We start from the raw sequence: 27,435 nt of genomic DNA on the forward strand, positions 1-27,435 counted from the left end.
CACAGATGTGTAAATGATGCGACGTGAGACGCTGCGAGTGAAGCTTTGATCTGCTATTCGGCAAGCCAGGTTCTACAACAAAAGGCGAGGAAATCCTGAGCTCAGACAAGGCCTGTGTAATCTAGTAGAACCTCTCTCTATGTCTGATCCTCCTCTGCTCTGCTGGCCGTCTCAGCAATCAATCCAGCTGCCTAAACTCAGATCTGCCCCATTGGTAAGAACATGGAACCTCCTACTCCTAGCCATATGGGGTGACCTAGAATATATACATTTAAAAGCCTTTGCAACTGTACACGTGAAAGAAAATTAGTCCCATTTTCCAAAGGTGCAGTAGGGCCATTTCTGACTTTGCATACCATAAAAATATTATGGTTATTATTGTTAACACTGGGACTTAAAAAGGCAATTATGTAAATTAAGTGTCAAAACTACAGGGAGAAAAAAATCAATAGCACAAACTTTGTGTTCATGCTGTAATTCAATTATTTTTTCCTGACTAAACTTGACACGTACCTGTAGGCTGTTTAATCCAGCAAACTACACGGGAATGAAAATGAACTGGATCCTGAAGTAGAACTACTTTTTGCAAGGAACAACACAGAGTCAGAGGTAAGGGGAAAAAATGATACTCGACACTGTGTCAAATCCTGAGCAGGATCAATAGTCTTTTGAGTTGTGGAATCAGCACCCAACTGGGATTGCTTGCTACTTGTTCTCAGCATGGAGCCCACTGATGTCTATGCACCTCTAAGGGGATCCCCAGGCAGTTGCCTACAACTTACAACATTGAAAGAATCTGAATTGTTTTCTGATGTTTCCTTTTCTTCTGTAATATTGCTTGTGAAAAGTGTTTTTCACGTTCTTTTCTTATATATAGTTATACATAATATTTATTGCCCTTTATTTGATAAAATACCATAGCAGGAAAAGTGAGGATGTGGACCTGGGTCCAGATTCAAACCACAGATATTGTACCTTAATGTCAAGAAACTAGCATCGCCAAAAAATTCCAGTTTCTAATATAATGTAACAGAGTAGCTTTATAGTAGCTAAATACAAAACCCTTTCCTTCAGGAAACTGCCCTGCATTTTTTTAATGGCTTGCATTAAATACTAAGAGAATGACGTTAGACGTTGTACTTAGGTTTGAGGATTGGCTTTGAAAACAGCCGTGATATATAATGAAGTCAGAACGCTTACACACTCAAGAGCTTCTCTGCACTGCTCTGCCTACCCCACAAACCGGCTGTTTTCACAGAAGCATGAAAGGTGGCCAGAGTTTTGCTGCAAATGCATCAAACCAAACCTAACCACTGTGTCAGATCTTCCACACCAGAGTGGGTAAAAGGGCACTGAGAAAAAAATCCGGGAAATGAACAATTTCATAGGGGAACACCCATCCTCATCAAGACTGCTGTGACCCTAAGCAAAGGGCATATACAGTAGAGGGGAGAAGTGGAGGCTGCTTGTCTATCAGCTACACAAACACCTTCATTAAGGTGGGAGGAAAGGGAAGCCTAGAGGTGTACTGTGGTCTGTGTCTGGGTAAAGCTAGGCCAGTTTAGACAAAAGAGCAGGAGCCGTGGCCGGCGAGCAGACCGGCCAACAGCACGGCAAGTCTCCGTGGGTGTCTGACGAAATTAATTAGGAGAGTAAAAGGAAAATGTCTGTCAGATCACAGATCACGTCGTGAAAAATATCTCCCCCTGCTGTGATCTATTGATTGCCATTAAATGTTCCAGCTGCCACCCCATAAAATATTAATATTTAAAATCTGACAGCTATAAAGTGAATTTCAGCTTTTTTCCCCCCTACCTAAATAACAGCTGTCTGAAAGAACATCATTAAGCACAGGAATCCAACGCACTTCCAGCGAAGAGAAAGGAAACACCACGTTTCTGCTCATAGCCGCGCTCTCACCACGTCTCTCTGTCTCTCTCTCGAGCCTCCTTCATTTTAACTCACGTTGCACCAGAGGCTGCAACAGCTAATTCTATCACTCCAGTTTAAGTGGACAGACTCTCATCCCGATGGGCTCGAGGGAGGAAAGGAGGGGTGGACCATTCATTAGTCACTAAAGATATAGGAGTATTTAAACAACTTTAGTGTAATGTCACAGCTTAATGCCTGGTTGGCAAAATTCACCAACAGGCTCGATGCGAACATGTTCCGGTTCTGCACGTGAGCCGACAGGATGGCGCACCGCTGGCCCAGTCGGGCTGCAGGGCCCTGCTGTTAACATTACAATGTGTAGTGGAGCGGAATAAAGCGGAGCAGGGTTTCATCTCACCGTACTGGTGCGGTTTTTCCCAGCATGTTGTGGTCAATGTGATGATAACACACACAAGGCAATCAATATAAGTTCAAAAATGCCCTGCAATTAGAGCTATGGGGTATTAGTGTTTTCATAACACTCCTATTATATATTCATATTCTCTATCAGGGTTGGTAATCACTTGTCTCAAACAGTTTAATTACAGCTTGGCAATGACTACTTAACGTGATTAGATGTTATACCTTATTGTTGCGTGTGGCATATTACATCAATTATATTAAAGAGTTATTATTTTCATGAGGGCGCGGTGCTTGCGTATGATACAGGATGCAGTGAAGGCTGAGTGACAGGGACTTCTTAAAGACTTAATTTTACAAATAAAGTAATCAATATAAGCTACTGCACATCACGTCTCACCACACAGTGAGCAGTAAGGTCTTTTGCATAATTGCAATAAAAAAGTGTATTGGCCTGACTGATTGAATTCAGTCTTGGTAATTGCAGCATAAACAATGTAGTTGACTGTCACAGCAACTGTGCCACTAGGCTGTCAACAATCCAGATATTTTTCTGGTGTCTACTAGCATATCATGCAGATCCACAGCCTGCCGTGTAATGAGTATAATTACATGGTGCGCATGTGTTACCTGTGGAGCACACACACACACACACACACACCCTCTCCCACACACATGTGGAACACTATTTTCCATTCCTATGACCTGTCACTCAAAATCAACCCTGATGGAAAAAAAGATTCCCAGCTATTCCATGGCGCCACAGTAAAAATGTTCATCTCTTCCTCATCCCACAATAAAAAAAAAAGTAAAGAGCCTGCATCATCTAATAGCCAGCGAGATCCCTGTTGATGCTGCTGTCCATCAATATGACCACCCATTCTCTCAGCCCAACCCCCACCATTTGATCGACATTAACTCTGCAGCTGCCCACCAAGTGCCTCCCTGCATTCTCAATCTTTCTTTCTCACCCCAGTTACTCTTCCTCTCTACCAGGAGATGCACCACATGCTTCCAGGCTAAGTCAATGTCTGCCTCTAGCCTCCCTCGTGCTGTCCGTATCCAGTACGCTGCTCCTGTTCCTCACTGTAGTGTCTTGCACACATCTAAGACATATCCGACTTGTAAATAGAGTGGAGCTTAAATGACAACAGCACTGCTTTTGTAGGGATTTAGGGAGGGAAGGGAAAAAAAGGAGCTGATTTGTGAAAAAGACTGCTGGCGAAGATAAAATGTTAGGCTTTGGATCTAAATTCCACATGAATGCCTTTCCCTTTAGTGTGCATTATGATGGCAATGGACCATATCATAGTATTTGTTTTGCTTTAGAGCTGTCCTCTGTGATTTATGTTCCCCGAGTGCAAATATTTCATGTCACTATACAAGCAATGTTTCTGTCATAGAAAACGTAGGGGGTATTCGGGGGCTGAATACGAGAGATTTGTGTACATGTGGCCCGTGTGTGTGTGTGTTTGTGTGTGTGGGCCAGTGGCAAGGCACATGTGGCAGTGCCAGTGTGTGACCGCAGGCCCCCCTGGCTGGGGAGCAGCGCCTGGAAAGGTTACCCAGCAGAGTGGCTTTTGTATGGTAATGTGACCTCCAGCTCCCCAAGGAGTCCCAACACCTGCCCAGCACCCCCACCAACCTCACATCCTCAACATGGTAACCGTTTTCCCTCCATCTGACTCCTGCTCTGCTCTTGCTTTGTAGTGCAATTATTGTGAATATCTGCATCACGATTGTATCACATAAATACAACAGTTATAGGTCTGCGTTCAGCTTAACACCCGCTCCAACTTTAATATTAGCCGAGTCGTTACCGTCATCTTTAGGCATAGGCTGAGGAACAACTCTGTAGCAATATGCATGCAGACAGGCTGACACCCCCCTAGACCTACAGACAACTGGCTGAGCATAGAGAGAGGGGCTCTAAAGCAATTATAGCAAATTAAATGAATGCCCCCAAGTTAAATAGTGTTAATAGTGTTCAGGGAGACAAATTTGAGATGCAACGCACAGTGTGATGGCAAGATCCACTTGGATTGCTGAGTAGCAAACGGTAGCATTAATTATATTCAAACCCTTTTAACAGAGAATCAATTCATGGCATGCTGTGACAGGTTGTTCGCTTTGGAAATGGACTGAAAAGCTTTAAGCATCAAACTAATTTTTGGTGACACCAAAGTTAGCTCGCGTTATATAGTAGCGAAGAAAGTGAGAGATGAAGAAGTGGTACCTGTGAATTGTTTCGTCCTGGATAGAATGAAAAAACAATGAAAGAACTACCAACTAGTGACACTTTCACGGAGCTGCTCCATGACTCAAGATGACAAGTGATGAAAATGTAGAATAACATATGCTGTCAGGCATGAGAAGATGAAAAGATTTCATTCCCAACAGTTTCTGAGAGATGTGCTGATGTAAAAAAAAAAAGAAGAAGAAGAAAAAAAAGAGGGGGGAGGAGTATTGACTGAAAAACTGTGGTGATAATAGTGCTTTTTCTCAATGCAGTATTTTAACCCAAACTCGGACAGGCATTCAGGATATTGACGATGCGCTGCACACTAAAACACACCCACTGTGGTTCGTGTCCTCTCTCTAACACCAGCTGATCCTAACAAAAGTCCTCTCTATCCTTCTGTTTAAGGTCTCAAAGCTGCTACATTTGTGTGAGGTGTCCAACTACCAATCTCTGCGCCTGAGGCGGCCCACCTACTGAACTCACTTCTCCATCCCTCTTCCCTGCCAACCCACCCCTCTCATTCCACTCGCATTGATCTTTTATAAGCGTTACGTTTTTACTGGCTGTGGTTTTCCCCCTTATTAAATGCACATTTCGGCATTGTCGTTAAATACGACGCGAAGCCACACACTGTATATATGTGTCATGCAATAACGCGTTCCCCTGCTACACCTTTGTCTATTTATTTATCCATTTAAAAAACTTAATTATGAATGAATGTCACGTTGAATAATTCATGTGCACCCCGGTGCTGCGAATAAATGGCGAGTACACCTTTGCTTCCTCCCCTTCAGTGTTCCTTCAACCCTTTTAGTAGCACCAAGCACTACTGTAGGTTATTGGTCTTTCTTCCCCTCTGGGGGGTTCTTACGCACTTAGTTCTTATTAAAATCCCTCTGGCATATGAACACACACCCCCAATGACACATGCACGCTCAAACACACACCTACATACACATACAGATACACACACACACACACACATACGGACCAAGGACCGTCTGCTGGTACAAACCATTTATTAAAGCTCCTGTGAAGGTCCTGGCAGTCAGCCAGAGGGAGACATGACTTTGGATCCCATTCATGTCCACATCAGCAGAGTAAAATGTTTCTAGGTGTTGATCCATGACAGCCATTATTGCTGCAATCCAGTTTTATCACTGTCAAATTCCACAAAAGAGAAAATAAGCCCTTTTTCTGCACTTTAACAGATTGTCAATACAGTTCAACCAATCCAAACAGCTGCTGAGGGAGTTTATTTACTTTTGAAGATCTGTTTTGAATAGGGAGGGGAGGGAATCCACCCCCCTGTCATTTTCTCTCGCTACAGGTCCACAGACACTCAGAAATGGTTTAATATTAAGGAAAAAATATAAGCTTTTAAAAGATCCAGAGCACAGTACGCAATGATTCGTTACTCAACAATCTTTGCAGGGATATACATAACATTTGCTGCAAATCTGTGTTAATTCTGACAGACATTTCTGATTTAGTTATAAAACAATATAAAATGTAAAAGACTGTTGTGTCTTTAACCAGTGGGAGTTGCTCTATGTGGCTTACAAAGCTGACATTTTGCTGTGTTTTCATGAGAAACACGGAGGTAGCTACCTTCCCATTTAGCCAGTTTTTTTCTTTTTTTGGGGGGGGGGGGTAATAATCCTTGACATTATCCAGTTTCACTTCCTCCTTAGTATAAAGGTAATGTGATGCTACTTATTCACATGCTATTTTTGCATGGCAACAATGCAAAACCTATGAAGACGTCAACACTGGGAAAAAAAAAACACTAGTAGCAATGTCGTAATCAAAGACCATGGAATGCTATTGAAATTTAGCAATCTGGCTCAACACCAGAAAAAATAGCCAAAACAACAGACTTGCAGAAAATGTTATATAATTACGGAGACAAGTCAAAATCAGAAATGGTTGCATGTATTTTTATCTGATAAAGTTAAAACATCCCGTATTTTTTGGACTATAAGGTGCACTTAAAATCCTTTAATTTTCTCAAAAATCGACAGTGCACCTTAATTCTGGTTGTGCTTACTGACCTTGAACCGATTTTATGTGGTACAGGGTGCTTCAAAATCTGTCAAAAATGTTTTAGTCCGACTTTGGTAAGCGACGAAGCCCGACCGCTTGATGGATTGTCTAGCATTACAGCTACCATAGTTAGAAGCCTCGTGGAGTAATATGTACTGAACAGCTAAGTAACAGCAAAGAGACTGACTCGGACAATGATGAGGGGATCCGGGCATGCTCGATGCCGAAATTGCCCAACTGTTAAACCCAGACACTGAAGATGAAAAATTTGATGGATTTGAAGAGGAATGAACTGAAAAAGTGAGTGTATTGTTCTGCATTTTATGTGTTACAACTGAACAGTGTTGAGAGTTATCGCGAATGTTTTGAATAAAGGTTGCCTTATCTGACTGTTTTGTTTCCCTTAATGCGCCTTATAATCCGGTGCACCTTATAGTCCAAAAAATACGGTACTGGATAATGATGTAAGTACGTGACATTTACTTTTTAATATAAATCCATCACACTTGCTTTTCTTTGGTAAGGTAAAACATTTGATTTGATTATCTGTACCTCTTTCCAATACTAGAACACTTTACTTTCAGAGTTGCTTAACTAAGTCGTTTAACACACTGCAATTTAGAGGAAATTAAGTTGAATAAGTTATTTTATTATTAAAGTAATATTTTTCATTGAGGAAATTTGGATTTTTGCTTGTATATGCTGTCAATTACAGTTGCAACACAATTTTATACCCCAATGGAGTAATTAAAAACACATATCCTAATTTTTGCCTCTTACGGGGTATTTTTTCCTTCTTTATTAATAGCATCGGAATATATTTTGGAAGATTGTCTTGTGTGAAGATTTTGTTGTGATGCCTTTGTTATCACGGGCAACACATTGTGATACTATAGTATTGTGATTTATGCTGTGATTCCTAATTGTAAGGCAACCTTACAACCTATTTCATTAGTGTCAGCTGAGGTGTCTAAACCAGTATTAAAAAGGAATATGGCTCACCTTATCTGAAACACACAAAACACCAGACACCACCGTGTTTCAGGAATTACTTGTTGCATCTGCCACCAGCTCTCTCTCTCTTGCACACATGCCAGCATTCAGAAAAACACACACACCAAAAGAAAGCAATGGAAAATCTCCACGCATAAACGTTCTTAATAAGAAAATGTTTAACCCAAAGAAGTCCACAGCTCATACAGCCAGTCCCATCAACTACCTCCACTCTGCACTCTGAAAAGATACAACCTTGCTCTGTGCTCACATGCCATGCAGAAAAAGTGCAAAGTGGTCTGAAGTTTGCTGTGTCATCAACATACATTATTACCGCGGGTGACATCAGGTAATACCATCAATTTATTCTTTATTCACTGACAGCCATATATCGTATTTAATTTAAAATTGCAGAGAGGAAGCGATTGTGCAGGGTTGAAGTAATCATATGGAGCATGAAACTATACTGTCCTAATTTACAGCTTCTTCATCACCTCTATTCAGTACAGAGGGAATGATCTACAACGAGGTGGTCTGTTTCAGCGGTCAGAGGAGGTCTAATGCATTTGGTAGGGGCTGATAACAGTGCTTCACTTTCACACCGAGCACTCAGAGGGAATTACAGGGCTGCAGAGAGGAGAATGTCTGAGTGCTTTAGTTAAAACCAGGGGTAAATGCTATCTCGTGCTTACATACTCCCTGATCCATGCACACTGAGGCTACCTGATCGTTTCAGAGCTTGGTCCATTTACATTTTCGCTCGACACGGCCACTCGTACTGTATATTCTGCTTTACAAAAATCGATTGCAGAGCCAAAGGCCTCTCCTTTTCAGCAGAGCACTGGTCTCCAGCCAAGCCTTACCTGGATTGAGAGATATGAGGATGAAAGGATTGGGTGCACTGAGACCATAGCCGTGGGGGAGAGATTTTAGTGCGGGGTTGAACATGTTCACTTAACGCTTAACAGAAGATGGGTATGGAACCTCTCTGGGGAGAGGTAAGGCAGCAAATAATGCGAGAGTATCTATTAGTACTTTGGTAACTGTTGCCTGAATCTGAGGGCCTCTATGAACCCTTCAACGGCTAATCCATCAGTTGGACATAAGGGGCCTGCCGCACAGATCTTACAGCCTTCTTTCTCACTCTCTTGCTGTATTGCTAAGCCAAGTCTGATTTCTCCTCATTAGGAGCGGCGTTCTTTAAACATGCCTACCCAGCAAGTCCAACACTAAACCCACAAAGGACAGTCTGACCAGTTGCCCTGTCACTTTCTCGCCCAGTAACTACTTTCGCAAGAGAAGACAGAAACTGAGCCAGCGCTTCCCTCTGTCAGTGTGGCACAGTCTCAGCCAGCGTTATTCATCACCCTCACAGTGAAGGCTAAATATGAACACACATATGAATATATGAATAACTGAACGAGTGGTTATTGTTATTCACCTGCACGCACTCTGCCGAGCCTGCAAAGTCTTTTGTTTGGAGCCTGTAGTTCTGCTGAGCATGGGCTTTCTGACAGAACGTCTGAAGTGGGGCAGAGGGGAGTGGGAACACAGGTGTTACTGAGTGGCTCTTTTACTGAGAAAGAATGACCTGTGTCTGCAAATGCCCCCTCTGTCTGTCTTCGGAGCTTCCTGCAATGCCCCTGTGCCCTCGTTCTTCGGTGGCTACCACGCTGGCATGAAGACCTGCCATTTGCCCAGATGGTGGACAGCAGGGGTCCCCCCCACACTTCCTATATCAGTGAAGTGCTGCCCCCGAGAGTGTCTGAGATGCAGCTTTAGCCCATATGCCCAAATGAAAAAATTACTAAAGCATAAAGATGGTCATCTGTGCATCCAAAAAAACAACTTACTGTATGTAGACAGACAAATAAAGATATCTCAACTTGTCTCCTTAGCCTCGTCTTTTATTATTTCATCTAAAAACAGATAATATTATATATAAGCTTATAAATATATGTTCTGAAGCTGGCATGATAACACAAGAATGAAAAGATTATAAGCAATGTGTTAATAATGTTATTGATTAGAGCACCACACCGCGAGCCTAGAGACTGGTTGACAACCATCCAGCAATTGCCAGTCGCTAAGGAAAAATGAGTATTCCCCGACCATTTGTGAGTGTCTGCTGGAGGTGCTGGCAGTCTCATTGATTTCTAAAGCCCCAATCACTCATGCCCACAAACCATTCGGTGACTCCAGACAACCACTTAGTAGGGAAAATTGCATTTTACGCAAATGGTTGGCAAAGAGGTTTTTGGTTCAGCACCCCCTTTGCAACCGATTTCACCCGGTGAAAACCAGCAACCTCCGACAACCACTCACCAAGGGAAGCTACTGAAGCAAGTAATCGTGTTATTCTGGCACTACAAGAATTCTCTGCTTTGACTGATGAGTCAAATCACTCTTTACAAGGCCCCCTCTCCTTCACCCAGATGTTTCCATACTGTTAATTTTCAGTCTGTAACACCTATCTGTTTTGGAAAAGCATCTAACAGATTAGTTAGATTTAGATTTAGACACTAAATGAAGAAGTAGATGTAAAAACTGATAAAAGGGTATTTTGATTTATATTTTGATCTGTTTTATGAGACTGTATCTGTTCTTTTGTCAGTAGTTTAGCACACTTCTTTACCTAGCACAGTCCTAATGATACAATGGTATTTATGGAAAATGCAAGAGAAACTCAGTCTTGCTCTCTGTGTTAAATAAACAGAATAAAACTATATGAGAATAAACCTAAATGTTTTTATTGTACTGATTATAATTAATAACAAACAAATCTAAGAAACAACTTGCTGTTTGCATGAATTTTTATATCTGGAGTGAGCACACCGCATACCATTTATCAGCCTTCCATTTCACTTCCTTTTATAAGTACTGAGCTCGCAGTGTTGTCTATTGAGTATCGAGTCTATTGAGTGGGATGAAAAGCTGAAAAAGTGGCTTTGTGCCTACTGCTACACATCAGGCTCTTCAAGTTCATAATGTCATACTGACACCAGGAGACAGGCAGTGCCAGGGGTGATGCCCAGGAGTGAAGGGAAGGTCAGCGAAGCTTCACAACAGAACTGGTGCTGATGCCACAGCATGTATGGCTCAAGTGCTTGGCAGTGCATCTTAACAACAAAATGTGACATTTTTAGAAGCTGTCAAATTGCAGTCTAAAAAGCGGTCTTGACTGGGGACCAGGCCAGAGCACCGCTGCAGGGCTTTCAATCTGTCCGTAATGGGAAAGATGGAAGAAGATAAGATTCCAATTCAGCCATTTCTGCACGGCCCAATGTGATCACACTGCAATCCGACAGGGCATTTGGAGAGTTGAGAGAATTCTTAAAAAGACAGAATATCTTCAAGTATGGCTTGATACTCACACAAATCCCATCACTGCTCCTAATTGTCCAGCTCACTGAAAGTAAGTGATATAATCTGGAAGTATTACCCACTCTGTCCTCAGTCACAAATGCAGCCCATGAGTCTGCATGAGGAATATTACGATGTAATGACAAAAAAAAAGGAAACACAAATACCCAGACTTTATTTGACTTCTGTTTTTACTTTCTTTCTTTTTTTTAATTTTTTATACAACAAACTCAATTGCATAAAGCACATAAGTCAAAACACATTTTGATGACTGGAACCTACATCTTATATAACCAAAGTTTTGCCTCATAAACTATCCTGTTTGCAAACCATCATCTCACTCACTGGTACTGGTTTGAACCCTTTTTGTATTCAAAACTATCTGAATAATTTATGGCATAGATTTAACAAGGTGCTGGATTCTGATCCATATCCATGATAGAGCTGCACAGTTGCTGCTGATTTGCCTGCTATACATACATGATGAGAATCACCTGTTCCACCACATCCACAGTGTGCTCTATTGGACTGAAATATGGAGACTGTGGAGTAGGGCTGCTCGATTATGGCAAAAATGATAATCACGATTATTTTCACTGAAATTGAGATCACGATTATTTGACGATATTTATTTAACCCTTTAAGACCTACTATAGAACCAAGTCCACCAGAGCTTATATTATTTTTTTTACATGCTGTAGTGCCATTTGTGGGAGCATTTCAAGTTGCTATACAACTGTTATAGCCCATATTTTACTAATATGTATGCATTAAGTCCATAGTAACTACATTAATTGCAAAAAAGTGCAATAAACTACAAAAAAAATTGAAAATCGCTTTTGTTTTGTTTACATATATTTCTACTTGGAGAAATTTAAGAGGTTTATCCCTCAAAACTTTAAATACAAAAAAGTTGCAAAAAATAGTTTACAACAACGGGAAATTTATTTTGAGTGTCTTCATAGTTTTATTTTGGAGATACAGCAATTTTTATATACTGCAGGGAAAACAAAAAACAATCCTATGATGCAAATTTGCAAAGAAAACAGCATGTGCATCATTTCACTGTGGGAAGTGTTACGAACAGCTGATAGGAACGGCAAAGCGTGTTTCTGGAATATTATGTTTTTGTTCCTGCAAGCGCTTTTTATGCAATTTTTGCAAAGCTATATGTGGAAGGAAACCGTGACCGAGGACAAGCTGATGGCATAAGATGTAAGTACAACTCATCCGGTTTCATATGCAAAACAAATTATTGCGCTAGCTTACACGGTTCAGGTTCTACAGGGATTTAAAAATAGTTACGCAAAACGGAGCGTGCTGCTTTGACCGACTTTAAAGGGTTAACAATGACTTTAAAAAAATAATATAAAATAGTGTGCAACACCACTGAAGTTTTTTTTTAAACTCTCTTTTCAACCAACGGCAGTCACTCTCCAAATAACTTCTGCTTAGCTTTCCGAGCTTCCCTCGGGTCCTCCTAATCAGCGGTCTCCAACCTTTTTTGCGCCATGGACCGGTTTATGCCCGACAATATTTTCACGGACCGGCCTTTAAGGTGTCGCGGATAAATGAGGGAGGGGCTAATAATCGGCTCAGTCATTTTTAATGATCGTTGAAAGCCCAGATCGTAATCGTGATTAAAATTCGATTAATTGAGCAGCCCTACTTTGGAGGTCATTTGAGTACAGTGAACACTTTTAACTTTGCTGGAAGCAGCCTTCAGAGGATTGGTACACTGTGGTTATGATGGTTAGCAACAATACTCAAGTAGGTACTAAGTGGCCCAACATGTGCCAAGAAATTATCCTCCACACCATGTCATGACCAGCACCAATCCGATCCACTGATACGAGACGGCATGGCTCCATGCTTTCATGTTGTTTACACCAGGCTCTGATCCTACCATGTGAATGTTGCAGTAGAAATAAAAACTCATCAGATCGAGCAGTATTATCTTAGTGTCCAACCCTGGTGAGCAGTCAGAATCGTAGCCTCAGTTTCCTTTTCTTAGCTTACAGGAGGAGCACCCAGTGAGGTCTTGTGCTGCTGTAGCCCATCTGCTTCAAGGTTCAACATGTACTTTCATTCAGAGATGCTTTTCTTCTACCTTTGTTGTAAGGAGCGGTTATTTAAGTTACTTCTTCTTAGCTCAAAGCAGCCTGGTCAATGTCCTCTGACCTCTGGCATCAACAATGCATTTTTGTCTTTCTTACAATTTTTTCAGACCAGTCTCTGTAAACTCTAGAGCTGGTTGTCGAGTAGTGAAGCTGTTTCTAAAATACAAGAAAAACTGAGCCAAGTACAAAGCTTTTCTTTCCCTTTCTTTCTGAGACTCGGTTTAAACTTCAGTATGTAGCCTTGACCATGGAGTTGCACTTGCATTAACAATCAGCTGAACAGGTGTATCTAATAAAATGTCTTGTGAGTGTATGTGGAGAGTTGGATAGCTTCTATGGAACCATGGTGTATTCACATGATTGTAATCACATTAATGTTGTTTTTAGTAACGGCCATACCTGTGGAGAAATAATTCAATTGCACAACTAAATGTAGCTAAATTTAAAACAGACAATTATTTATCCATTAAGACCACTGGGCATTACAGTGCTAATCCTATGAACACAAGCAAAGCTCTGAAAGCAAAGCAGGGCTTAACCAGCACAGCCTGATATCCTGTGTGGCGACACTGTCACGGCCACACGTGTAAGATGTAAATTTATATTCTGGCTCCCAACAGAGATGTACACAGATAAACACATGTGTCAAAGATGATATAGTGTGCAAATCATATTAAACTAAGTTCCAGTTACATTATGCAGACGCAGGAATTTGGCATGACTTCAAAAACTACTCCTGAACAAGAAAAACAAAAACAAAAAACAAAAAAAATGCAGAGATAAGAGAGCTTTTTCAAAATTGCAATTAGCCACTCAAAGAAATAGCAATTGCATATATTTTCCGTCTTTGAACAATTGCTACCAAAAAAATGAAAAAAATAAAAAGAGAAACAATCAAACAAACTTTGCAATGGCATTCTGCCAAACCACACCAACAGGGTATCATGCCTCCCAACTGTCCATGCACAAACACTGTCAAAACCCCCATCAACTATTTCTAATTAATCTTCGGGATTCTTTTTGTCACCCTGCCTTGTATAAATGGGCAGCAGAATGCGCCTCAAATACAAAGGGGGAAAAAAAAGGAGAGGATGGGAGAAAAAGATTTCTTGTTTTTGTTGAGCGAATCTAAATTCACACATTTCCAACAAAAAGCTCACGAGTTGCTGAAACAATACCTTCTTATCTCTAGGAATTGGGAGAAATTTCCGCTCCGTCGCTCTTTTATTTCGGTCTATATGCAACCTGTAGCAGCTGAGAACACAGCCTGCAAAGCCTCTTTGTGCTGCAAGGAGATACTGCTACTCGCTGCTGCCGCTGTTACTGCCGGAATCACCTCTTTACCTTTACCCATCACGTCTGGTCTACTAATATCAACAAACTATTGTTTCATCACTCATTGTGTCATGCCTGTGGTGCCGGTGTTAGCTTTAGCTGCCAGTTCTTGTTGATTTAGCAGCGTAAGAAAGACCTAGTAGGTATCTGTTCACCCAGCAGTGGAGCACATAAAGGAAAAAAACAAAACAAAACAAAACAAAAAATCTAATGAGTATTTAAGAAAAAGATGCAAGAAAGAAAGAAAGGGAGAAATAGTCACAAGAAGAGGAACAGAGAGGAGAGGATAGACAGCTATTTGTATGTGGCAGAAGTCTTTTGTTGACAGTCAGCATCAAAGGATTTGTTTCCATGTCCTCTCAGCCCCTGTCAAATTGTCATCAAACCTTCCTGAAATTCAAAGAAGCCTTCCACACACTTGCTGTAACATCAACTCTTTCTCTTTGTCTCTCTCTCAATAACACAGACACACATGCACATTTCATCTTGAAAGAAACAAACAAAAAAAAAGTCTCCTCTTCAGGGGCTCTCCAAAGACATACCACTGAACAAAGTGAACTACATTCAGTCTCTCACACTTCTCCTCTCTAACAGATGTTACACTCATAGCTAATGCTATGGGAAAAGAAAGAGCCAAGGACCTGGAAGACAGGGGAAAAAAATGATGAGATGATTCTAAGTGATCCTATTATGGAGCTATTTAGTCGTGACCATCTGATATGTGGTTCCAAAACATAAGCTGGGACCATGATATCCAAGCTGCTACTTACAGTATGTAGCTCACAGACTAATTTTTCCTCTAACAACTGCTCCAAGAGTGGTTAAGTAATGACAAGAAGGCAGTTTGAAATATGAGCTCAAAGAAGGAAATGCGTGTTCCTCTAATCTTTTTGAGATAGGGATGGAAAAGCCTGCTCAATGTTGCATTTGGCTGCTTTGTGTTTTGAGTGAAGGATCAGACTAGGAATTCTGACAGAAGGAATATGCTGCCTTTTGAAGTGAAGAGCATTTCTGAACAAAAACATCAACAAGCTTAAACTTTATCTGGAAACAGATTTGTGTCTGAAAGGTTGCACACCCCTAAATTGGCGAATTGCTATGGAACAACTTTGTGCACCTTCGTCAACAGATCCAAAAACACAGCTCGTGGGACAGAAGCTGGAATCCACCTGGTGGGTTATACACTGATGTATAGTCTAAAAGTAGAAAGTTATTGAGAGGTGTGAGGTAAAAGTGTGAGACCCCATTTTTGCCACTCATTGGTTAGAGTGGAGTGGAGACAACATACAAACTCTGGACAGGACACAATTGATAATTTGATGGCTAGAGGCGCAAAGCACACCTGTGGTGCAACAGCAAGTGTTTGAGTAATATTAAGGCTAACTTGACTTTTTGACAAGAAAAACCATACATGCATCTTTTCAGGACGATCGTGTGCAACGTCAACGATAACAGTGCTCAATAAATGCAGATGTGCTTAAGGTAGCTTCTGCACAATAACTGCATTCTTTGAATAAAGGTCTTTCCGCCTTTTATTTTATTCTACAAACCAGCACTTTAGCAACCCACTCTTTCCCCCAGTCCTACTGCTATCAAATTTCATCACAATTACAACAATTGACTCTGCCCTGTAACCTTTACCACATTATTCTGGAGAGTGTCGGCTGCAGCATTTGCCTGTTTCAATTATTAAAAAATGCAATATCTTCATAAAAAAACTGTTTAGAACAAAAAAAAAATAACTGCCTCAAGTACTACTTTGTGAAAAACCATTGGAAGTAATAAAATGCAAGAAGCTGCTGCACCCCTGGTACCTCTGTGTTTTGAATCGAAATATAAAGGGGAAAGTAGATGTCCTGAAGAGACTAGGGTTATTTGGAAGTGTACTAAATGGACCATCCCATTTTCAACCACTTGCAGGTGGCAATCGGGCTTTTATTATGAATGTGCAATTTGAAAGTGCCAATGAGGTTGCTAATATATGTTCGCAGTCACTAAGCAGATACAATGCTTATCTTCCAAGCATGCTTGCTCAGCGGGGTAAAGTAGCATGTTAACATTTACACAGTGTGAAAAGTGAAAAGTTGGAAGCAATTCATCTGAGTGAGCACAAATATGTAGAATGGCCAGTACTGCTATTAATAAAGCTTTGCCACTACCTAGCCTTAAACCAAATATTCTATTCAATTCAATTTTATTTATATAGTGACAAATCACAATGACAGTTGCCTCAGGGTGGCTGTCATTGTAAGGTAAATGACAGACCCTAAAATAATACAGAGAAAATCTAAACAATCAAACATCCCCCTATGAGCAAGCACTTGGCAAGAGTGGGAAGGAAAAACTCCCCTTTAACAGAAAGAAAGGCTAAGGCTAAGAAAGGAAGGGAGACAGGACAGAAGACACAATGTGGAAGAGAGCCAATAACCTGCTATGTTATCTACATACAGACACAGACAGCAGCTTACAATAAATCAAAAGAAACAAACAGAAACAAACAGAAACCATAAAAGGGCCTATTTACCTTTACCCATCACAGAGCTCATAGTTAGTGTAGGCTGCTATTCCTGCTCAAATGCTAAAAATGACCCTTTGATATATGAATGTGGCATTTGGTGTTTGTGCACATTTGCGCAAATCTAATTACAATGGATGTCATTCTAACATTTGCATTCAAAGGCCTGGATCACTTGACCAATAAGAAGGTGTAAAAGGATTGAGAAGGAGCTTGTTTGTGAGGTCATCAAATATGATACTCTAGCTCAAGGCAACTGCACTGACTCTTTCAAGTGAAGACGGAGAGGAGACAACATACAGTGGCGCCTGTCTTGCAGTTGGGCAATATTTGACAGCCTTCGCTTAGTCTCTCTTCTTCACTCACACCCTCGTACACAAGCAATATACAATGGAAGCTGTTGCAATCCCACACAGACGCAAACATCAATGTGTGCGTTCACTGTCAGCTGGTTTCAGAAGTGAAATTATTCCAACTCTCAGGGGTCCTGTTAAGCTCTTACAAAGCCTCAGTGCGTACAGCAGGTAGATTGATTGTGACTTATTAACTGTGAGTGAGCCTAACAGAGTGCATTAAAACAAAAGGAAATGTGATATCCCCAACCATCAAGTGCTTGTTAGAGCTTTAATCAAAGCCCTTCCAAATCTGCATATGGAGTCCTGGTCATGAATTCCAAATGGCATCTTTAAAAACAAGAAGAGCCCACACCACAGAGTCTTGTTACTCAAGAGGACCCTGAAGATATTTTATAAAGATCTTGCTTGGAAATGCTAGAAAAAGAAAATGCTCTGGCTTTCATTGTCATACTAATCACATTTCTCGAAGGAAGGCAGCACACGAGCTCGCTCGGTTTCTTAACTCTTCTGAAATGAGCCTGACAATCATCATTATCGCAAACAAAAAATACCTATACCTAATTTGTAACTCTCACAATACGGCACCTGACCTCAATCTGATCCGGGACAAATGGTGTTTTTGACCGTTTGGTGTTAAATAGCAGGCTGGCAGTCAGCGCTGAGCAGCAGTATTGATGGTAGCACCTCTATTTTAGCTGTGTGAATATGACTGAGAAGTGTAAATCACAGCTATTATATCATCTGCTCTATTCAGGCACAAAGGAGTGTGGTGGGAGATGACCGTTCCACATGCTGGCCCCAGTGGGAAGCAGAATGACAGAAGACAGAAGTGACAATGAACAGGGCAGGTAATTTTTGAAACCCTGCAGAATAAAAATTTAACTCACGCTGCACATTTAATAGCGTAACGTTATTATGAGAATTTCTTGCTTTCAGAGTTGTCTCTTTTATTTGGGCGTTTGGCAAGTTTTAAAGGAAAGTGCTGTATTGCCTACACTGAGTGTAAGACCAACCAGTTCTTTACACGACAGATAGACACAGTTGCAGGCAAGCAAAAGCCACAAGGTTAAATCGCCATGACTCTCTGGCCACAATCAGCCTCCAGGGCATAGCAAACAGTGAGTGCCTAAGAGTCCTACAACCCAAAGCCTGGCTTAATTAATTAAAAAAAACATACTGTTATGAAGACTGGAGGCCAATCAATTGGATCAAGGTCCCTAGCTGTCCTACGAGTTAAGCAATTACTGACTGGCTTTTACAACTTTCGACTCACCCCTCCCTCCTCGAGTATATCTGACTTATTTCACGCCTTTGCTTACTGAATGTTTGCTCAGTGTCACATTCAAACAACAGCATGTCACAGTAGGTGTGTTTTATGGTGGCATGGTGGACTGCAAACTGCATATCATAGATTAACAACAAGAAGTTCCTGAGATATTGCGACAGATTATGGGTGCAAATTAGAAATAAATAAATAGCAGAAAAGGGAACTGTTTCCAGGGAGCACTCCAAGTAATCAGAAGTTTCTTACTCATGCGGCGAATATTAAAAACAAACAAAAAGGAAATGTACATCGTACAGCGGCACTACTTATGGATCCTCATGTTTGCTAATGCCATAAGTATGTGTTTGCGTTTTCTATACTTGCAGCATCTTTCTGTATTTGCTTTGATTGTTAATGCCTTTTTACTGCCGTTGTTCTCAAATTGGTTAAGACGTTTGCTTACTTTGCTTCCTCCCCTCCCCTCCATCTGCAAGTGTTTTCTCAAGTTGCAGTTTACTGAGCTCCCAGGGTCACTCTAATTATCTTTGCTGGCATAAATACATCTTTTTTTCTTTTTCTATTTTGTTGATTGCAGCGGCTGCATCGTTATTTTAAATACATATAAAAATATTTCCAGTATTTATTTTTCTGGGTGGTAAACTACAGGAGAGTGTTCACAGCAAGGTTGTGAGCAGCTGAGGCACTCTTTCAGGTGTGTGATGCTGCTGCTGAATTTTTTAAATGTAATTTTTCAGGGCTGTGAGCACCACAAACGAAATTCCATTTACCTACATTGTACTCAGGTGGAAGCACACACACATACACATACACATATATATATACATATATATATATATATATATATAAAAACACCCAGCACGCCCCTGTGGGCGGTTTATCCTTCAAGCTCGGGTCCTCTACCAGAGGCCTGGGAGCTTGAGGGTCCTGCGCAGTATCTTAGCTGTTCCCAGGACTGCGCTCTTCTGGACAGAGATCTCCGATGTTGTTCCCGGGATCTGCTGGAGCCACTCGCCTAGCTTGGGAGTCACCGCACCTAGTGCTCCGATTACCACGGGGACCACCGTCACCTTCACCCTCCACATCCTCTCGAGCTCTTCTCTGAGCCCTTGGTATTTCTCCAGCTTCTCGTGTTCCTTCTTCCTGATATTGCTGTCATTCGGAACCGCTACATCGATCACTACGGCCGTCTTCTTCTGTTTGTCTACCACCACTATGTCCAGTTGGTTAGCCACCACCATTTTGTCCGTCTGTATCTGGAAGTCCCACAGGATCTTAGCTCGGTCATTCTCCACCACCCTTGGGGGCGTCTCCCATTTTGACCTCGGGACTTCCAGGTTATACTCGGCACAGATGTTCCTGTACACTATGCCGGCCACTTGGTTATGGCGTTCCATGTATGCCTTGCCTGCTAGCATCTTGCACCCTGCTGTTATGTGCTGGATTGTCTCTGGGGCATCTTTACACAGCCTGCACCTGGGGTCTTGCCTGGTGTGATAGACCCCAGCCTCTATGGATCTTGTACTCAGAGCTTGTTCTTGTGCTGCCATGATTAGTGCCTCTGTGCTGTCTTTCAGTCCAGATTTGTCCAGCCACTGGTAGGATTTCTGGATATCAGCCACCTCCTCTATCTGCCGGTGGTACATACCGTGCAGGGGCCTGTCCTTCCATGATGGTTCCTCGTCTCCCTCCTCTTTCTTGGGTTTCTGCTGCCTGAGGTATTCACTGAGCACTCGGTCAGTTGGGGCCATCTTCCCAATGTATTCTTGGATGTTCGTTGTCTCATCCTGGACTGTGGTGCTGACACTCACCAGTCCCCGGCCCCCTTCCTTCCGCTTAGCGTACAGCCTCAGGGTGCTGGACTTGGGGTGAAACCCTCCATGCATGGTAAGGAGCTTTCTTATCTTTATGTCAGTGGCTTCTATCTCCTCCTTTGGCCAGCCTATTACCCCAGCAGGGTACCTGATCACGGGCAGGGCGTACGTGTTGATGGCCCGGATCTTGTTCTTACCATTCAGCTGACTCCTCAGGACTTGCCTGACCCTCTGCAGGTACTTGGTGGTTGCAGCTTTTCTAGCAGCCTCTTCATGGTTCCCATTCGCCTGCGGGATCCCCAGGTACTTGTAACTGTCCTCTATGTCTGCAATGTTGCCTTCTGGTAGTTCAATCCCCTCAGTTCTGACTACCTTCCCTCTCTTTGTTACCATCCGACTACACTTCTCCAGTCCGAACGACATTCCAATATATATATATATACACACACACACACACACATATATATACACACACACACACACACACACACACACACACACACACACATATATATATATATATATATATATATATATATATATATATATATTAGGGGTGCAACGATACACAAAATTCACGGTTCGGTTCGGTTCGATACTTTGGTGTCACGGTTCGATATTTTTTCGATACAAAAAAAATGTTCATGCTTTTTTAATTTGTCATTTATTAAAATTATAAATATATATTTTAACTCAAAAGTACAGTTTTTAAATTTAACCCTAACCCTTGTGCGTGTTTTTTATTTTGACAGCGAATGCGCACCTGCGGACCACTTATGTGCAGCCCTGGTTATTTAGCTCGTCATATTGCAGCCACAGAAATTATTTTGTCCATGAAACCATAAAGCTGCACTTTCTTTTTGCCTTATAGTCTGATTTGTCATAACTTCTCCGTTTTGTGGTAAGCTTTTCTTTGGCTGTCACTTCTTCACCCTGACCTGTCTTATTTGGCTCAGCAGAACTAAAATATATATCTGTCTGTGAAGGTTCTCAGTCATCCAGGTCATCGTAGTCAAATATATATCGTGCTGCTTTTACACACGCACTCACATAAGCTCAGCGATTCTCTGCGCGATCAACCTCTCACATGTTTAAGCTTGCTGCGGGAGATTTCACTTGTCATGTTTGCATAGTAAGCTAACGATTAATAAGACGATGTCAGAGGAATTGGTGCACAAATTATCATCACTCACAGATCAGTGCTGTCGCTCTCTATACACAGTTCGCACGATTGCAAAGTGAAAGCAAAAAAACAAGCGCAAAAAAACAAGCGCAAATTCAAACGCGATTTCAATATGTCACATATTGACAGTGGCTCACCGATGCCAATGACATAATTACCCAGCTACATTTCTGAAAGAATGCAAAAGCATTGACATATATTTTTCCTTCCTAAAATAGCCCGGGCAGGGCAGAGATAGATTTTGGTAGCCCGAATGAAAAAACCGCTAGCCCCGGGACGTTGGGCTAGCGATATTGCGAGCCCTGTATCTGATTGAGGAATCACTCATCTTTGGAAAAGAGAGTTTATTACAGAGAAATGTCTCTTTCCAAAATAAAAGCTATACTATCCGCTTCTTCTGGGCTATATTCTCAGCAGCATATTAAACATATAAGGAGAATCATGTGCTAACAGCTGTCTAAATGACTCGGCTAAAGTTAGTAGCATGCTTGCTTGTTTTTTTTCTGCTTCCACTTGTCTTTGCACTAGGATGATGTCGGCGTAAATGTGCAGTCATATTCGTTGTGTTCCCACTAGTGCTTTCAGGTTAATCTCGTTGAAATGACCTTAACGCCACAACACGGCAAATCTCCGTTAACGAGCTACCGCCGATCGCCCCGTGCATGGGGCTAGACGGCCAACACGTTAACGAGCTAACTGCGCTAACACACTAGTTCCCACCCATGTAATTGAGCATTGCATGGCACATCCAACATACTGTTTTACTTTAGTCCATGACTCGCTTACCTTCAGGGTCATACGTCACATGAAAACCAAAATAATTCCAAACGCCAGATCTGAATGAGAGTGGGGGAGGTCCATTTTGCAAGGAGAGCTTAACTTCTGTCTCGCTAGCTTGCCCTGCGCTCTTCCTTCTGACGATGCTGTCTGTGTTGAGCGCTCAGTGAATCTGCGTTCGACTACTCCGCCTAGGCTGCACTGTTGAGCCTAGGCGGAGTAGTCGAACGCAGATTCACTGAGCGCTCAACACAGACAGCATCGTCAGAAGGAAAGTTGATCAAATAAATTACAAATGTTGTATTGTTCGATACATATGCGTACCGAACCGAAAGCACTGTATCGAACGGTTCAATATCGATACGAATATCGTTGCACCCCTAATATATATATATATATACATACACACACACATATATATATATACACACTATATATATACACACACACACACACACACACACACACACACACACACACACATATATATATATATATATATACATATATATATATATATATATATATATATATATATATATATATACATATATATACACATATATATATATTAGGGGTGCAACGATACACAAAATTCACGGTTCGGTTCGATACTTCGGTGTCACGGTTCGATATTTTTTCGATACAAAAAAATTTTCATGCCTTTTTAATTTGTCATTTATTAAAATTATAAATATATATTTTAACTCAGAAGTACAATTTTTAAATTTAATGTTGCTGAAACAGCAAAATAATAAATCTATCTGATCAAGAAATCACTCATCTTTGGAAAAGAGAGTTTATTACAGAGAAATGGCTCTTGCCAAAATAAAAGCTCTACTATACGCTTCTTCTGGGCTATATTCTCAGCAGCATATTAAACATATCAGGTCCCCATAAGGAGAATCATGTGCTCAACACAAAATTTTGTATTGTTCGATACATATGCGTACCGAACCAGCACTGTATCGAATGGAGGATACATGAGAAACAATGTTTGTGGACGGGGTTGGTTTTTTTTGACCAGACATCTTAATTCGGTTTGATTTCAGTCATGTGGGCTTGTGAAAGCAAAAAACTTACATTTCTCTGTGTACAAATTACAATTTTACTTTGGTCAATATCAAACGTTCTAGCTCAATAACACAATGCTGATAATCCAAACAGCTGTGTGTATTTTAAGCTGCTGTCGCACAGGTAAAATTAAAGCATGTAAAAGAGTAGATAGAAAAGGTTGATAATCTCTTGAGCAAACACAAGAAAGGAGAAAAATAACAGGAGCAAGCACAGCTTTTCACAACAAAGTTAATCAGGCTTGCCTGAAAACAACTGAAGCTTCAGTGGATGTCTAATTGGATTAAACCAAAACAGAGGATGTGTTTTGTGTGCTGCTGTGGTGATGGCTTGACCTCTAATGGCAGTCCCTTTTTCTAATTTCTTAAGATCCCCAATCAGACTAAGACTAATGACTTCTGGCATATCTGACACAAGGCGGCTAGACAGTTTTCTAGAGAGTGACTTTTAAGTTAAAACTGAGGGGGAATTGGTCAAGGTCATTCCGAAAGACGGAGCAGCTCCAGCCGCGTAAAACTCACACAAATCACAGACTGTCTGCTCCCTCCTCTGGGGGACATTTAACCCACTCCTACAAATGACCTTTGCGGGCCACAAGTGCTGCCACTTCAGGGGTATATGTGGCAACGTACCTGCCAGGACAGCTGATGACACATTTCAAACGGAACATGCAAGCAGCTTGGCGCTTTTGAGGAGAGTTAAAAGTAGAGAAGAGGGAAAAAGGCTTACAGCTCCCTCAGGCTGCTGCTAATCTCATCCATACTGCTGCACAGGCCTTTCTGACTGTAACATAGCATATTGTTTCAGGTCTACTAAGCTATTATCAACTCTTACACTCTATTACAGAAAGCAAACACTGGGGAAACTACATAGTCACTGTGCTGTCAAATACTAAACACACTACACACATTATTGGTGAGAGGAATTTACTGAATTCATGTAAAGCTCGGTCGCAAAAATGCAAAACTGCCAAAAACCAGACACGGTGGGGGAAAAAACAATACCTCCAAAGAAGAAGGGCGACCCCTTCCTGTGCCACTTACACTAGGAACAGGAATGCCTTCTGTTTTGAGTGCCAACTGTAGTGCACTATCAGGCCAATCATTGAATTTTGGAAAATGCTGTGGTAAAATGCACAATGTTCTTGTGCTGCGTGAAATTAACTGAGCAAATGGACAGAGAACAATCTATAGCATGGCTATGATTATCCTCTTCAGACTTACTTTGCCTCTCCTTTCAGCGTTTCTACAAACACATAGCTGTCAAACCGTCTGAGCCGACACGACCTTGGTAGAAATGCCTCTGTATTTACTGTAAGAGTGTTTCAGAATCAATTAAGTGTGTGAGCGAGTGTATGTGTGTTTGTAGGTCACTTTTTAAGCAATGCCTATCATCTGAGAAGCTGTGAGCCATCAATGACTAATGTGTCAGGCTGTCACAGTCAAGGACCTACCATATGGCGCCGGCCCCCTCCCCCCCCATTCTCTAGCCCCCCCATCCCAATTTAAACTAATGGGTGGGCTGGGAGAAACAGCACAGCTGGGAGAAACAACACAGATAAGTAACCACACTTACTAAGCTTAAGACAAAGCGGCTGCAACGGCATGCAAACCTGAAGCAGGTTAATTAAAAACTGTCCATCTCGGATGTACACAATCATTATATTGTTAACGTTCATCACACAAAAAATTCATGCTTCTTCTTTCAAATCAGCACTGCAGAAATACTGTCTCCCCCTTCTGGCAGTCAGAGTAATTACCAAAGCCTGCACTGTACTGACAGAACACATCAAATGTCCCTAGAAGTGATGTGTTATCATTTAAAACTCAAAATCTGTGTTGAGAATCTAACGCCAGCCACTAATGCAAAGATTTCAAGCTGATAGCTGTCCTTTAAAAAGATGTTGGAAAAAGAACACAAATCAGGTTCAAGTTCTCAGATTAGCCGTATTATTGTTCCTGCAGTCATGTTCTGTTTGATGTGATGTGTTTTCATGCCTGAGGACAGTGTTAAGTTTAGCTAGCACCAGGCCACCATGAATGAGGCTGCTTCGTTGATTGGAGACCTCCAGCCAGTGTTCTCTCTTAGAGTGTGTTAAATAACCCAACGTTCCTGGGACAATCTGCTGCAATAAGGCTGGGTAAATAAGGTTTTTGAGCCATTAAATGAACTACTACAACAGACTCTAGGATTACTGATGCACTGATAGTTCGGATTGATCAAAAGTCTTGATGATTAACTGGTTATCGATGAATCACTGACACAGCCAGAATGCAGTCTAAGTTAGAGCATAGCATGAGCTAAGCAATGTGCTCTGCCAATTACAGCAGGCTCAGACTGTTGAAGGTGGCCCAAAGGCAAAGCAGAGCTGCGGCCACCTCTCCCAGGAAGGCGTCCAATTACCACCCAACAGTGCAGTGTCTGTTTGACTCATGAAAACACATGACACACATGAGAGACCTCATAGATTTACCTGTCTTTCTGGCACAGTCTCACATCCCACCCTGTGCTTTTCTGTTTTGTCTTTTTTAGTATTTTTCAATCATCTCTGTTGTGCCTCACCTCTTCAATTTCTTTCTTCTTGACAAAAGACTATTCGAAAGATAATGACCAAGAGAAATTGAGGTAAAGGAGAGCGTTTTCCAGTGCTCCCTTTCAACTACGCATCCTCTTTATAGGAGAGTCAGAAGCAGCTGATGTGACCTAACCTTGCCGCCACATGGTGACTACTGTGCCAGCCCTACCTGCATTCCTGCTGATGAGACGCAGGCCACGACAGTCCTTCAGCGTCTCTCCCTAGTAGGAGGCACTCCACTGATTTTTTTTTTCGTTTTCCCCACTTAAATCTCCCCAAAGTCACTTTCAAAGTCTGTATTTCATAATCTGCCAGTAAGGAGACGTGTCGCAGGTCAAGCTGGCCAAGTAGAAATAAAGCTGTGAATGATTACGCTATAGTCATACTAAGGAAAACAGTAGTTGGAAACAACAATAAACTTCTGATCATTTGCCGTTAGTGGTCTGAGACGAGGATCATGTCTGTAACCCCTGTCAGTCAGGTGCTAAAGTGAATTTAGCTATAACCTCACAGATTTGAAACAGAAAGTCCACCACAAATATTGAGGTAGTTGGCACAGGACTGTGATTTTAACTGGAAAATGACAGGTGCTTAATAAATTTGCTTTTATATAGGAATAAAAGCAGAATACAAACAGTTTTTAACCAGCTGAGTAAAGTGCCTGATTGCAGAGACATGAATTTTAAATTGTAGATGAATTGCACTCATCAGTGCAGACTGTCTGTGTTTAAAAATTAGACTGCAATTTTTTGCACTTCTCCAATCTGTCTGAGAGTGATTGCTGTCAGTCTGAGTCAAATTGCAATTGTTTGAAGACAGGCTGCCTCCCAATAGGCGACCTGTGCAATCACCTTGCCACTGAAAGCGGTCGCCAAGAGGTTGAGAGTATTGCATAGTCGACCGCCGTTGGCCACCGAAACTACTTGAAAAAGCAGCTGAAAGCAGAAAAAAAAAATCAATGCAAACCATCAATTTTTCCTAGACACAAAGAGGTAGCTGCCCTGTTTTTACTCTACTGTGACTGAGCTGTTAGCTAATATCTATCTTTAAAAATACGTCAACCAGGTTTGAACTAAGAAAGTTTTATCTCTGTCTGACTAATAATGGATAATTAATTTACAATCATTTAAAGTAGGTCAGTGAAACAGAAATGATTTTTTAAATAAAGATTTTACAATAATACATTGGCACTGTAATTATGTGATTGCAGTAGGGCTGCCACGATTAGTCGATTAGTCACGATTACGTCGACTATCAAAATCGCCGAAGGCTAATATAATAGTCGACGCGTCGTTTGAAGATCCTGAAAGACGCAGGCATAAGTAAGTTTTAAGAGTGTAATAACGGACTGAAACAGAAGATGGCAGCAATGCATCTACGAGGATGCCAGCTGCCGTTAAACCCCGAAGTAGAAGAAGCAACCTCCGGTATCGTTGCTATGTTCAAATTCAAGGGCCGCATCCTTCAG

At 41.5% G+C, this 27,435-nt stretch overlaps 1 protein-coding gene and 1 long non-coding RNA gene across 2 annotated transcripts in view; both read right to left on the minus strand.

Annotated features, from left to right (window-relative positions):
* Nucleotides 1-27,435, minus strand: part of msi2b (musashi RNA-binding protein 2b) — a 266,419-nt gene that overhangs the window by 140,828 nt on the left and 98,156 nt on the right.
* On the minus strand, nt 1,067-19,433 carry LOC120723249. The gene is made up of 3 exons (XR_005693695.1): nt 16,887-19,433; nt 14,951-14,960; nt 1,067-1,078 (listed from the first exon to the last, which is right to left on the minus strand). It is a non-coding gene; the product is annotated as an uncharacterized LOC120723249 (long non-coding RNA).

The sequence above is a fragment of the Simochromis diagramma genome, unplaced genomic scaffold (assembly GCF_900408965.1).
Source record: "Simochromis diagramma unplaced genomic scaffold, fSimDia1.1 OVJJ01000676.1, whole genome shotgun sequence".
In the NCBI taxonomy this organism is placed as follows: domain Eukaryota; kingdom Metazoa; phylum Chordata; class Actinopteri; order Cichliformes; family Cichlidae; genus Simochromis; species Simochromis diagramma.